We start from the raw sequence: 13,266 nt of genomic DNA, 5'->3' as shown, positions 1-13,266 counted from the left end.
CCATCACTAGACCTGACATATCTTATGCTGTGAATCAACTCTGCCAACATATGCAAACACCAAGAACTCCTCATTTGGCAGTAGTCAAACGGGTCTTACGTTATCTTAAAGGTTCCATACACAAAGGGCTCTTTTACTCAGCCCGTTCTTCCTCCACTGTTTCCATCTTCTCTAATGTTGACTGGGCTGGAGATAAGGATGATCATCGCTCTACCTCCGATTTTTGTGTCTTTCATGGATCACATCTAATCGGATGGTCGGTGAAGAAGCTGACTGTTATCTCCAGATCGAGTATAGAGGCTGAGTACCGATCACTGGCCAATACTACTGCTGAAGCTGTCTAGATCAAAAGGTTACAATGTGATCTTGGTCTTTCTTCTACAGAGCCACCGGTTCTCTTTTGTGACAACATAAGTACTACTTATCTTGCCTCCAATCCGGTGCATCACAATAGATCAAAACACATAGATATCGATCATCATTTTATCAGAGATTAGATCACTCAAGGCTACATCCAATTGCGGTATATCACTACTCAGGAGCAAATTGCTGATATTTTCACTAAAGCATTTCTTTCTCCACGTTTTGGATACTTAATTTTGGGGGGGGGGGGGGGGGGGAGGGTGGTAATAGCACATATCCTGCTGATCTCTTGCCTCACCGAAATCATAGGCATCAGCTCACACCCAAGGAGCCGCTGTTCACATTCAAAACGGACTCTCCCATGCACACGTTAAAGGAAAGCTCATTGCTGTCATTATCCCGTCCTTCTCTCCTATAATTGGTGTACATAACTGGAAACATTTTAAACTAGATCCTAAAAGATAGGATCACATGGATCTCATACTTGTAAATATATACCTCACGTATGAAATAAAATCTCAAGCAAGAGATTATTCTCCAAAGACCAAGTTACGTCTTTAGAGAGGAACATTTTCTTATTTTTAACACAAACAAAATGGCGTTAATATTTTTTAAGATAATCATTGGATGATTATAAGAACAAGGAGTCAAGATAATCTTTCAAAACTTCAACTTGCTCCACTACAAAAAAATCAGGCATTGTCGACACTTTTTATTATCTATACCGACGCTTATAAGCGTCATTAGTTTTATTACCGATGCTTTATAAGGCGTTGCAAAAGCGTCGACAATGTGAGTGTTGAAAATATTATCGTGTCGGCTAATAGCAACGCTTAATCGCGTCGCTAGTTAGTTACGCTAGAAAGCGTTGCTAATATTTTTTGTAACAACGCTTTAAAGCGTCGTTATAATTGTTTGTTTTTAAAAAATTTTAAAAAATTAAAACACTCTCTCTCTCTCTCTCTCTCTCTATATATATATATATATATATATATATATATATATATGCTAAACATATACTCAACAAAAGTCGTATTATTACATAATCAAACATATTATTTGAAATAATTATATTGTCAAATATGATTACATTTACATTGTCAATTGAGGATCGACATATATAAGTCGGCATTTCTCCATTTTTTCTGTAGTGTTCCAAGTGTCCAATTTGAGGATCGGCCACCTGATAGAGTTTCTAGAGGTATTATTGTGTTTTTTCAACAAGTTGTAAATTTTTTATTTTAATTTATTTTAATATAGTTCTGGCATCATCTTATACTCTATAATGATCCCTTTATCATTTTTGTATACGAATATGTTTTCGTTTATATTATATATATAGAATCCTTTTTTGTGATTAAATCTATTTTTTTTGTGTTTGTCAATAAAGAACAAAATTCTCAACAAACGAAAATGAGGTGCAACAATGAAAAACAATTTTTGGGTGCATACACTTATAGCTGCTATAGTTCGGCACATAATATTATTTGTACATAAATCCTCAATATGCATCAACTGAGAACAAGCCATACACAAGTCCAGAGTCTAAAGTATTTGTATATATTAGGGTAGGTTGTAGTGAGGGAATTGGGTGATCATGGGCTTGGTTACAATATTACATTTCATTACTGAAACCGACATTGATTAATTTATTTGCTTGATATTCAGGAAGATGAAGATCAATGGGATGCAAATGAAAGATATGACCCTGATTCCAATAGTGAAAGGGATGATTCTTCCCCAGTAGATGAGACATCATGGTACCTTTCTTCCTTGTCTCATGTTAGTTTGCTACTTTTCATTAGTTATATACTTCTTTCTGGAATTCCTTGTGCTTTCAGCAGACCTCCTGCAAAAATATCCAGAGCATAAGATCTGAGAAGAGGACTTTGTTGAAAAGGAAGTGAAAGATCAGGTATTTGCTTGTTCTGCTATTTTTCTGCTACATTTCCAAAGTGAATTGTTAATACAAATAATATCAATATATTAAAATTATTTCTATCAGTTTTGTAGATTGCCACCTGCTGAAGTCTAAGGACTTATTTCCATTTCTTATATTTAGAAGAAATTCAAGCTATTAATTATTTTCCCCCGAAGGATATGCAATTGCATATGGCAACTTATCTTTATATTAGTATTTAAAAGATCCTTATCGACCTAAAAAATTAATAGCTCAAGCCACTGAGGTATTATGGTTTTTTTATTCTTTCAAGTGCCACAAAGAGAATCTTTTAAAACGTTATGCTGCTTCTAATCTATCAGCAAAATAGTTTCTCTTGAAAATGTTTCATGACATCTATCCTGTGCTGAAATACTTGGATATGTTTTTGGTACCTTGCTGCATGATTTTTGCAAAGCTGGATTCTTCAGTGACATATCACCCTTTTTTTAAGTTATTAACAACCGATTAACTGGGAGGTACCTGGGCTTCCCTAGACACAATCCGTATGCCTCATATATGCTCCACCAGTTTTATTCCTTCGAAATGAACCTGAAGCTGATTAAACCATGTACCCATTCATGTAAAGAGCTGATAAATTTGTTTTGGAAGTTGATTATGTTTTTATTTCTTCAGAACATTGAACAGTCCTAGACATTGGCAACTACTAGAAAACTTATGAATGCATTTTGATCATGTCATTAGTGAAAATTTGTAAAGTACATGAACCCCAGGTCAAGATGTTAATAGATGCAACCTTGATGCTATGAAATTTGGAGATATTTAGGTCCTTTGTTATAAAAGTTGGGTCCTCTAACTAACTTTGATATTAAAGATGGTATTAAAGGTGATAAATTAGTTCTCCTATTGTATTATTGTTACACGACTCAAAACTGAGGAAGACCGCATGGTTGGACCTTGTCATATAGTTAGCACTGTTTTGAGCTTGTGGACTTTTCGTTTTGATATGAATTCAAAGTTTTTACTCAAGCATTTCCTAAAGTTTATGGTTTCTTTTTTTTTTTCAATTAAATAAGTAATCTGTTCGTTGCAAGCATTGATCCCTTGATGTTTTCACTGCTGCCTTTTTTAATCATTCAAGCTTATCAAACTTATGGTTCGAGTGTCACCATTGGGTTAGTAGCAGCTTTTAGTTTGCTGCTACTGCCAAAAGTGTTGGAAAAAAAAAAAAACCTTAAATGCGCACGCGGCCAAAATCTCGGGCTGCGTGCACGTTTGAGAAAAAAAAAAAAAAGGTGACGCCCAGCGGGCGTTACGCATTTGAAAACGGACGCGCTTGAAAACGCGTCCGCAAAAGACCAAATAGCCCCTGTAAAAATCCCTATTTAAAGTTCTTGATTTCATCTCTTTGAGAGCACGAAAAATTTGAGAAAAATAGTGAAAAAATTCTGAAAAAATTCTTTTCCCTCTTAGCCACTTCGAAATTTTGTTTTTACATTTTTTATTCAGTTTATTTAGTTCTTTTCATTCCGTTCTTTACTGGATCTGCAAGTCCGATCGAGTTCGCTTTGACTTCTTCCGAGACGTGCCGAAGAAGAAGTTGTAGGGTCGTCGTATCTCCGAGAAGGATTGTCGGGTGACCCGTACGTGGGGGCAAATACTTCTTTGGGACAGCGTCTACGCGCTTCGACCTGCCTTCAATCAGGCTACTTTCTTCTACTTTTATTTTTAATTTAATATTAGTAGGTTTGTAGGATTTGAAATTCTATAATATAAATTTATTAAATACATAGATTTATTTTGTGCTAGAATAGATTTATCTTGCATTGAAATAGAATTATTTGGATGCCGAATAATATGCATGTATATTATTCCCTTTAAGATTTTCCTTTAATTGAATTAATAGATTTATTGTTTATTTATATGATTTATTGCTAACAATCCAAAGAAGTATTTGTTTTTTTTTTGTTAGTAATATATAATTAATTAAATTCTTTATTACAATTGTGGCATATTAGATTTTAATTGCAATAATTGTTCTTGCTAGCACATCATTAATAATAAATTATTCTAAAGAGTTAATAATTTGGTTAACCTCCAAGAGGTTTATTATACCTCCATTTGGACTCCTCAAGAAGTAATTTCCAGATCCCATTCAAACGGAAAATTCGGAAATTGGTTGATATATAATAATTAATCTATTGAATTGACTTATTAGATCTCAATCAATTATTTTAATAAAGGAATAAATCTTATAATTCATTGAATTGACTTATTAGATCTCAATCAATTATTCTAATAAAGAAATAAATCTTTTAATTCATTGAATTGACATCTTAATTACAATAATTGATTTGCTACAAAATTAGTAATTAATTATTCTAATAAGAAAATAAATCAATTCTACTATATATAATTTATTGAATTGATAAATTAGATTTCAATTACAATAATTGTTTGCTAGAATTAAATTTAGTAATCAATTGTTACTAATTCGGAAAGGTCAAACGAAAAATTCAAAAATTAGTTAATTCGTTTAAATTTGCATTTAGGTTATTTTAAATATTGAATTTGTGTGATTTCTAGTGATTATATCCACTAACTAATAGTGTCTAAGAAAAGCTTGTCAAAAAGGCATACATGCCTAAGAAAGGCTGGTACTTAAGTGAGCCTAGTGCTCCACCACCGATCTGTAGCTGATCTGACTGTTAGTTTTTTTTGGATATATCAATTAGACATCCAAAGTTCAATATAAATATTAGTGCAATCTTTTGACATAGATTTTTTGCCTTCAATCAGGTTTCTGTCTCTATTCTGTAACCCTGATCCTATGGCCTCAAACACTAGTGACCACCTTAGTGCCAAACCTGAAAAATTTGATGGCCATAACTTTAGAAGGTGGCAGAACCAAATGCGGTTCTAGCTCACGACATTATGATTAATCTCAGCCATAGGTGAAAGTACTACCGAAGTTGATAATGGGTCCAACCCAACTACCTCTTTCAACACTGAACATTCTGCCTCCACTGGCACACCCTCTAGGACACCTGATGAGATAGATTATCATTGTATCCATAAAATCCTAGGTGCTCTTTCTGAGAGGCTGTATGATATCTATTACACAGCCAAGAGTGCCAAAGAACTCTGGGACACCCTAGATAGCAAATATGGTCTTGATGATGCTGGGGTAAAGAGGTTCAAGGCCTCTGATTTCAATAAGTTTAGGATGGTGGACTCAAAGCCTATGAATGACCAAATTCATTAATTTGAAACCCTGATCCACCAGCTTAGGGCTAATGGAACCAATTTGGATGAATCATTCCAGGTAGCCTGTCTGATAGATAAACTACCTACTTTCTGGTCTGATTTTGCCAAGACCCTGAGCCATACCCAAGGAGTTCTCACCCTAACCCAAGTCTTAAACTCCATTAGGATTGAAGAGCAGCATAGGCTCAGAAATAATACCTCTAATGGATCCAAGAATAATGCATATAATGTAGAGGCTCCTCCTAAGAAAAATCAGAACCGACCCTTCCGTAAGAATTTCAAGAAGAAACCCTACAACCCTAGAAACCCTAACCACCACTACAATGGGAAGCCTATTCAATCCCAGGAGCAGAAGAAGAAGAAAGAGGAAGATGGTGCCCGTTTCTGTTATGTGTGTGGTCGGACCAACCATTTGTCTCCCCAGTGCTTCTATAAGAAGACTGCACCTCTTCAATCTAAGAAGAAGGGTCCACACACATCCAGTGCTCAAGTCAACATGGTGACTTCCGGCGCTGGCTCCTCTGAGACAGCTTTCAGGTCTGTTTCCTTCACTCCTGAAGTTAACATGACTTTACAAGCACTTGATTGGTGGATTGATACCGGAGCTGGTATTCATATTTGTTCGGATCGCTCCTGGTTTTCTTCTTACCAGATCTCAAGTGGAGGAGCTGTGATCATGGCAAACAGCTCGGAGGCGCGTGTGTTAGGAGTAGGACGTGTGGACTTAAAGCTTACATCTGGAAAAGTCCTATCCCTGCACGGCGTCCAACATGTTCCAGTTGTTAGGAGAAATCTCATTAGTGGTTCCTTGCTTGTCCAGCAAGGCTTTCGTCTTGTTTTTGAGTCCAATAAGGTTGTAATTTCTCATGGTGTAATGTTTATTGAAAAAGGATTCCTCAGTGAAGGATTGTTCAAGTTGAATGTAATAGCTCCTTCAATAAATGAAAATTTTTTGATTATGAATATAGAACCCCCTTCTATTTGGCATGGTAGATTAGGTCATATAAATTATAATTCAATTAAGCAACTTATGAACCTAAATCTAATACCAAAAAGTGATCTTAAGAACCATGAGAAATGTCAAATTTGTGTAGAAGCTAAACTCCCTAGGAAGCCTTTTAAATCCGTTAATAGGGATTCAGATCTATTAGAGTTGATCCGTAGTGATGTTTGTGACTCTGGTAGAACTTCTAGAGGAGGTAACAAATATTTTGTGACCTTCATAGATGATCTATCCAAATTCTGTTATATCTATTTAATTAAAACCAAGGATGAGGTGCTCAGCAAATTTAAAATATTTAAGATCGAAGCTGAGAACCAACAAGAAAAGAAAATTAAAATTCTGAGATCAGATCGGGGAGGTGAATATACATCCAATGATATAACTCAATTTTGTGAAGATCATGGAATCATTCATGAAGTGACTGCACCCTATTCTCCCCAATCAAATGGAGTAGCGGAAAGGAAGAATAGAACTTTAATGGATATGGTGAACTCCATGCTTATAAGCTCAGGAGTGCCAGAAAATTTGTGGGGGGAAGCTCTTGTTTCAGCCTGTTATATCCTTAATAGGATTCCCTCTAAAAATAATGATCTAACCCCATATGAAGTTTGGAAACATAAAAAACCTAATCTTAGCTATTTAAAAGTGTGGGGGTGCTTGGCAAAAGTAAAAATACCTGATTTTAAGAGAAAGAAAATAGGGCCTAAAACAGTGGATGCCATATTCATAGGTTATGCAGCCAATAGTAATGCCAATAGATTTCTAGTGATAAATTCAGAAGAAAGTGATATTAGTAACAATACCATCATAGAAGCCAGAGATGCAACATATTTTGAAGACACCTTTCCACTTAAGACTAGAGTAAATAGTGGTATAGCTAGTAGCTCTAGTAGAATAAGGACAAGTGAAGTAGAAGTAGAAGCAGAACCTAGAAGGAGTAAGAAATCCAGGGTAGAGAAAATATTTGGAGATGACTTCTATACTTTTCTTATAGAGGACTCCCCAACTACCTTTGAGGACGCAATGAAATCCTTGGATTCACCTTTTTGGAGAGAAGCTGTGGACAATGAGATGCAGTCAATTATCCAAAATCATACTTGGGAATTGACTGATCTTCCTCCTGGTTGTAAAACTATAGGGTGCAAATGGATCTTTAAGAAGAAACTTAGGCCTGATGGCTCCGTAGATAAATTTAAGGCTAGATTAGTTGCCAAGGGCTTTACTCAGAGACCTGGGGTAGATTTCTTTGATGTTTATGCACCTGTAGCTAGGATAACTACTATTAGGGTCCTTATAGCATTAGCCTCCATTCATAGATTAGTGATTCATCAGATGGATGTTAAGACAGCTTTTCTAAATGGAGACTTAAATGAAGAAATTTATATGGACCAACCAGAGGGATTTAAAACCCCAGGCCAAGAAAATAAAGTTTGCAGACTAGTTAGATCTCTTTATGGTCTTAAACAAGCACCCAAGCAATGGCACTTGAAATTTGATGAAACCATAATGACATTTGGATTTGAAATCAATAGCACAGACAAATGTGTATATCATAAGAGAGTTGGACACAAATTTGTGATCTTGTGCCTTTATGTAGATGATATACTGATCTTTGGGACAGATCTTCAGATAATTGATGAAGTAAAATAATTTTTAAGTCATAAGTTTGATATGAAAGACTTGGGACAAGCTGACTTAATTTTAAATACCAAAATAATTAGAAGTGCAAAAAGTATTGAGTTATCCCAAAGTCATTATGTTGACAAGATACTTAATAAATTTAATTATTCCGATTGTCAGCCTGTCTCTACTCCATTTGATCTCTCTACTCATCTTAAGAAGAACTTAGGAACTCCTGTCCTTCAAAGCCTATATGCTCAAATCATAGGCTCACTAGGATTCCTAACAAACTACACCAGGCCAGACATAGCATATGCTGTAAATAGACTTAGTAGATATACTATTAATCCAAATAGAGATCACTGGACAGCATTAGAGAGAATTCTTAGGTATCTTAAGGGTACCAAGTCCTATAGTTTGCACTTTAGTGGGTTTCCTGCTGTTCTAGAAGGCTATAGTGATGCCAACTGGATTAGCGATACCTTAGATGTTAAATCCACCACAGGATACGTCTTTCTCCTAGGAGGTGCTGCTGTGTCTTGGAAATCCACCAAACAAACCTTAATATCTAGGAGTACCATGGAGTCTGAACTGATAGCTTTAGACACTACTAGCACTGAGGCTGAGTGGCTCAGAGATCTACTAATAGACCTTCCTGTAGATGAGTCACCTTTACCACCTGTCTCCTTACATTATGACTGTAAATCTGCAAAAAAATGTGCAACCAAGAAAATGCCAATGTAAAAATGAACAGGCACTTAAAAGTGCGTCATAAATCATTAAGATATAAATTGAAAAATAATATTATTGCCTTGAATTTTGTTAAGTCAGAAAATAACTTGGCTGATCAGCTTACTAAAAGCTTGTCTAGAACAGTAGTTCTAGAGTCGTCGAGGGGGATGGGGCTTAGCCCATAAAGATAGATCACCACGGTGGGAACCCAACCTTAAAAGGTTCAATGGGTAGAAACAAACCGGAGTGTGACTAAGAGGAGCACTATTTCATGTTTTCCTCATCCCTATGGCGCTAGTGCTCATAAAAGCAAGCGGTAGGATGAGTTCGTTTGTATAACTCTTAATGAGTCCGAGATCCAAGTGGCAGGAGCTTCCTTGTTAGCTTCCTTATTAGGACTCACCTATATGTGCAGTCGTGAGGCCGCGATTATGGGAAATGGGCGATTCCCTAAAAAGCACATGATAGATATCTGCGCATGGCCATAACAGTGCAACCCGCTTAGAACCCAGATCGGGCTATATTATGTGTGCTGTTGATTTAATCTGAGCCATGGACCGAGGTTCAAGGTTAAGACCACCTTGGCTCCACAGATGTAATCAATTGTCACTAAGTGAAGGTTCAAAACCGAAAGTTACCTACACCTATTACATAATATAAGATATCCAGCATTTTATTTTGATTTTAAAATTATTTAAGTTTTTTTTTGTGGGGGATTGTTGAAAAAAAAAAACCTTAAATGCGCACGCGGCCAAAATCTCGGGCCGCGTGCGCGTTTGAGAAAAAGGTAACGCCCAGCGGGCGTTACGCATTCGAAAACGGACGCGCTTGAAAACGCGTCCGCAAAAGACCAAATAGCTCCTGTAAAAACTCCTATTTAAACCCCTTGATTTCATCTCTTTGAGAGCACGAAAAATTTGAGAAAAATAGTGGAAAAATTCTGAAAAAATTCTTCTCCCTCTTAGCCACTTCGAAATTTTGTTTTTACATTTTTTATTCAGTTTATTTAGTTCTTTTCATTCCGTTCTTTGCTGGATCTGCAAGTCCGATCGGGTTCGCTTTGACTTCTTCCGAGACGTGCCGAAGAAGAAGTTGTAGGGTCGTCGTATCTCCGAGAAGGATTGCCGGGTGACCCGTACGTGGGGGCAAATACTTCTTTGGGACAGCGTCTACGCGCTTCGACCTGCCTTCAATCAGGCTACTTTCTTCTACTTTTATTTTTAATTTAATATTAGTAGATTTGTAGGATTTGAAATTCTATAATATAAATTTATTAAATACATAGATTTATTTTGTGCTAGAATAGATTTATCTTGCATTGAAATAGAATTATTTGGATGCCGAATAATATGCATGTATATTATTCCCTTTAAGATTTTCCTTTAATTGAATTAATAGATTTATTGTTTATTTATATGATTTATTGCTAACAAAAAGTTCAACACTCCAATTTCTAGAGATATCTAAAGATAGCTACTATCTCATTCCACTTAACCTGGTAGTCTGTAGGCTATTCAATGATGGCATATGTTTGTGTGACTTGTAGTGTATTATGTTTGATGCTGGTTCTTCCACATGCATATTCAAGAACTTGTCTTGCTCCACTTGAAGACTCATGTTTGTCGGTACATCTCGCATTTCAGCAATGCCCTTACCAACCAATACCTTTTGCTCAGCACAGGCAGGTTGTGTCATGGTCTATGCTTTTGAGCTTGCTCTATCTTTGCTGGTTCATGTCATATGAAAGTCCATCTCATAGCTTTAGAATGTCCTAGGTTGTTTCTTGGCCTCTCAGCATCCCACTTGTATTTGGTTGCCTGGAGTCTCCTCCAACCCCTTGATCAGATCAATAGAAAATTGAAAATGAAGATATGTTGATGATCAGCTCTAACTTCTTTCTAAATTGCTGTTGTATAATTTCTGATTAATGGAGCAAGTGGAAGGAAATAAAGTTTCAATAGTTATATTTTTCTAGATGTCTAATGAAGTCCCATCATCATGGATCTGCATTGAAAATGACTCTGATCAGATAAGCAACACAAATAAATATAGTGTGAGAAATGAGAAGTGGGCAAAATTTTGAATTAGATGATCCTCATTGGCTGAAGTACTGGTAGGTAGAAAGGTGGTTCTTGGAATGATGGTTGTTTTTATTGCCTTGTCATTGTACTTGATCTGCAGCATCCAGGGTATTGTTCCAGATTCAATCATAAAAATCTGAGTGGCTCTTGTTCAGTTTCCTCTTCACTTTGATTTTTCAGGAATCTCATAAATTAGCTGCAGAATGTGTGAAAGGTGTAGAGGTCATGGATGGGGAGATGCCATCATGCTCCAAGGTGAAATATTGAAGGGATATAAGCAGAATCCATGGAAGTTGATGAATCAAGTAACATGAAGGTCAAAGAAGATAAACATGCTGCTCCTTGAACATGATTTGATTACTCAATCAGGTTTTCAGTAAGAGCAAATAGGCAATTTTCAGTGTTTTTTTTTTATGTTTTCGAACATTTCCTGTATTTATCCTTTTTACTTTTTTCTTCGATAACATACCGGGGGAAGCTTAAGCAATTTTTTATTCCCCTTGCATCAAATTAAAGTGTCAGGAAAAAAAATACTGGTAACTTGGACTGATGCTGCTGCAAGTTTGCAACTAAACAAGTCTCAATCTCCATCTGGTTAGACTGCAGTCAGAGCACACCAAGTCTGTTCTGACTCATGTCACAATGCTGAAGGTGTCAGCTAAGCCTGCTGATTAAGCTTCTTTGTGGCTATAGCAGAAACCTGAGACTGAATCTTGTCTTAACTTAGGAATGTTAATGAGAATTCATCCATTTTTTAGCCACCATTTGGTATCTTCCATATGTATGTACGCACGAACACGAAGAAAAGGGATAAGGAACCATCCCTTTGCGGTTCTGTTTGATATTTCAGGTTACATTCATTTGGCCAAATTCTAATTTCACCATATCAGTGCCCTGGAACCTTGTACCTAATTAAAAGGGGTAGGTTCGGCTTCCCAAAACGTAGCTTTCTGGGCTAAGCATGTCTATAGAGAGGTTAATGGAGCTGCCGATTGGGTAGCTTTGTTTATGGTAAATCACTTTGAAGAGTTCTTTGGACTAGTGAGAGAGAGTTGTCTATAGCATTTTGTGATTTATTACTTTTTGATTTTTTTGGATGTAGTTATGCTAGAATTGTATGAATTGTTCGTTGTAGCCAAAAAAAAAAATACTGTCTGACGATGGTAAAAAGTAGGATTTTTTTTTTTTTGAAGAAAGAATATTTGATGGTGGTAAAATTTCTATCCTTCATGAGAGACTGACATGTTGTCGGATATAGCCTTGTCTGGCTCTTTTTTTTTTTTACACCGCATAAAGTCAAAAAACAAAATGCCTCGGAGTGCTCAGGGCAACTCCCTATTTCCAACCCACATGGTACTATTGGAATGACTGGCTACATAAGCAGCCACCCAATCTAGAGCCTCATTGGCTTCTTGGAAAATCTTGCCTGGCTTTGCAAAGGTTTCTTCCAGACGCTCGGAGATGGACCGGAAGTCTGGGAAACTGATGTCCCAGGTTGGTTCGGTTGAACTAGATGATTCAGCTGTAGTTTACAAAGTTCCAAGTTAAAATGCAATAGCTGTGATGATAGGACGTTCAGGGATGATCTCAAATGCTGGATCTTAGTATCAATGTATGCACATCTTCTCCTTGTTATTTTTGGGGGTTGGCTTTTGGGGTTTAGGGGGCATCTAAAGGCTCAAAAGCAATCATAGTTACTTACAGGCTTTCCCTGATCTCATCCACAGCATGTATCAAAAGGAAAAAAGCAATGGCCAGTCGTAACGCCAAATGTAAGGGCAATGGAGATTAGAAGTGTCCTCAAACGTCAGCACACTGGCCTTTGCATTTAAGTCTCGCTCTTCCAATTCTACGGCGGCTGTTGGCGTAAAGACTAGAGAGCGGAGTAAAGATGAAATAGATGGATAACAAAAAGGAAAAGGTACGCGTGAATGGGCAACAGAGCCGTGAATCCAATCCAATATACTTTATTATTATAAAAAGTTTTTTTAATAAATATTCTTTTAAATTAATATTTACATCTATATTTTGATGAAATATTTATTTTACTATTCTATTTTTTTATTTTTATATATATATATATTTACGTCATCTATCATTAAAAAATTATAATTTCAAATTAAAATAACTAAAATATTTTTAATAGATAGATGTATAAGATAGAAAAAATAATAATTTTAAAATTTTATTTTATGTTTAATTAAAATAAATATAATTTTTATTAATGGCTTAAAAAAATCGTTATATTTAGAATGTTTGTGAAAAATAGTATTTAATAAAAATATAAAATAAATATAAAT

This window comes from Phoenix dactylifera, chromosome 1, assembly GCF_051530095.1.
Source record: "Phoenix dactylifera cultivar Ajwa chromosome 1, Ajwa_hap1_PhDact_Kaust_v1.1, whole genome shotgun sequence".
NCBI classification, from domain to species: domain Eukaryota; kingdom Viridiplantae; phylum Streptophyta; class Magnoliopsida; order Arecales; family Arecaceae; genus Phoenix; species Phoenix dactylifera.
This window is presented reverse-complemented; position numbering follows the sequence as displayed.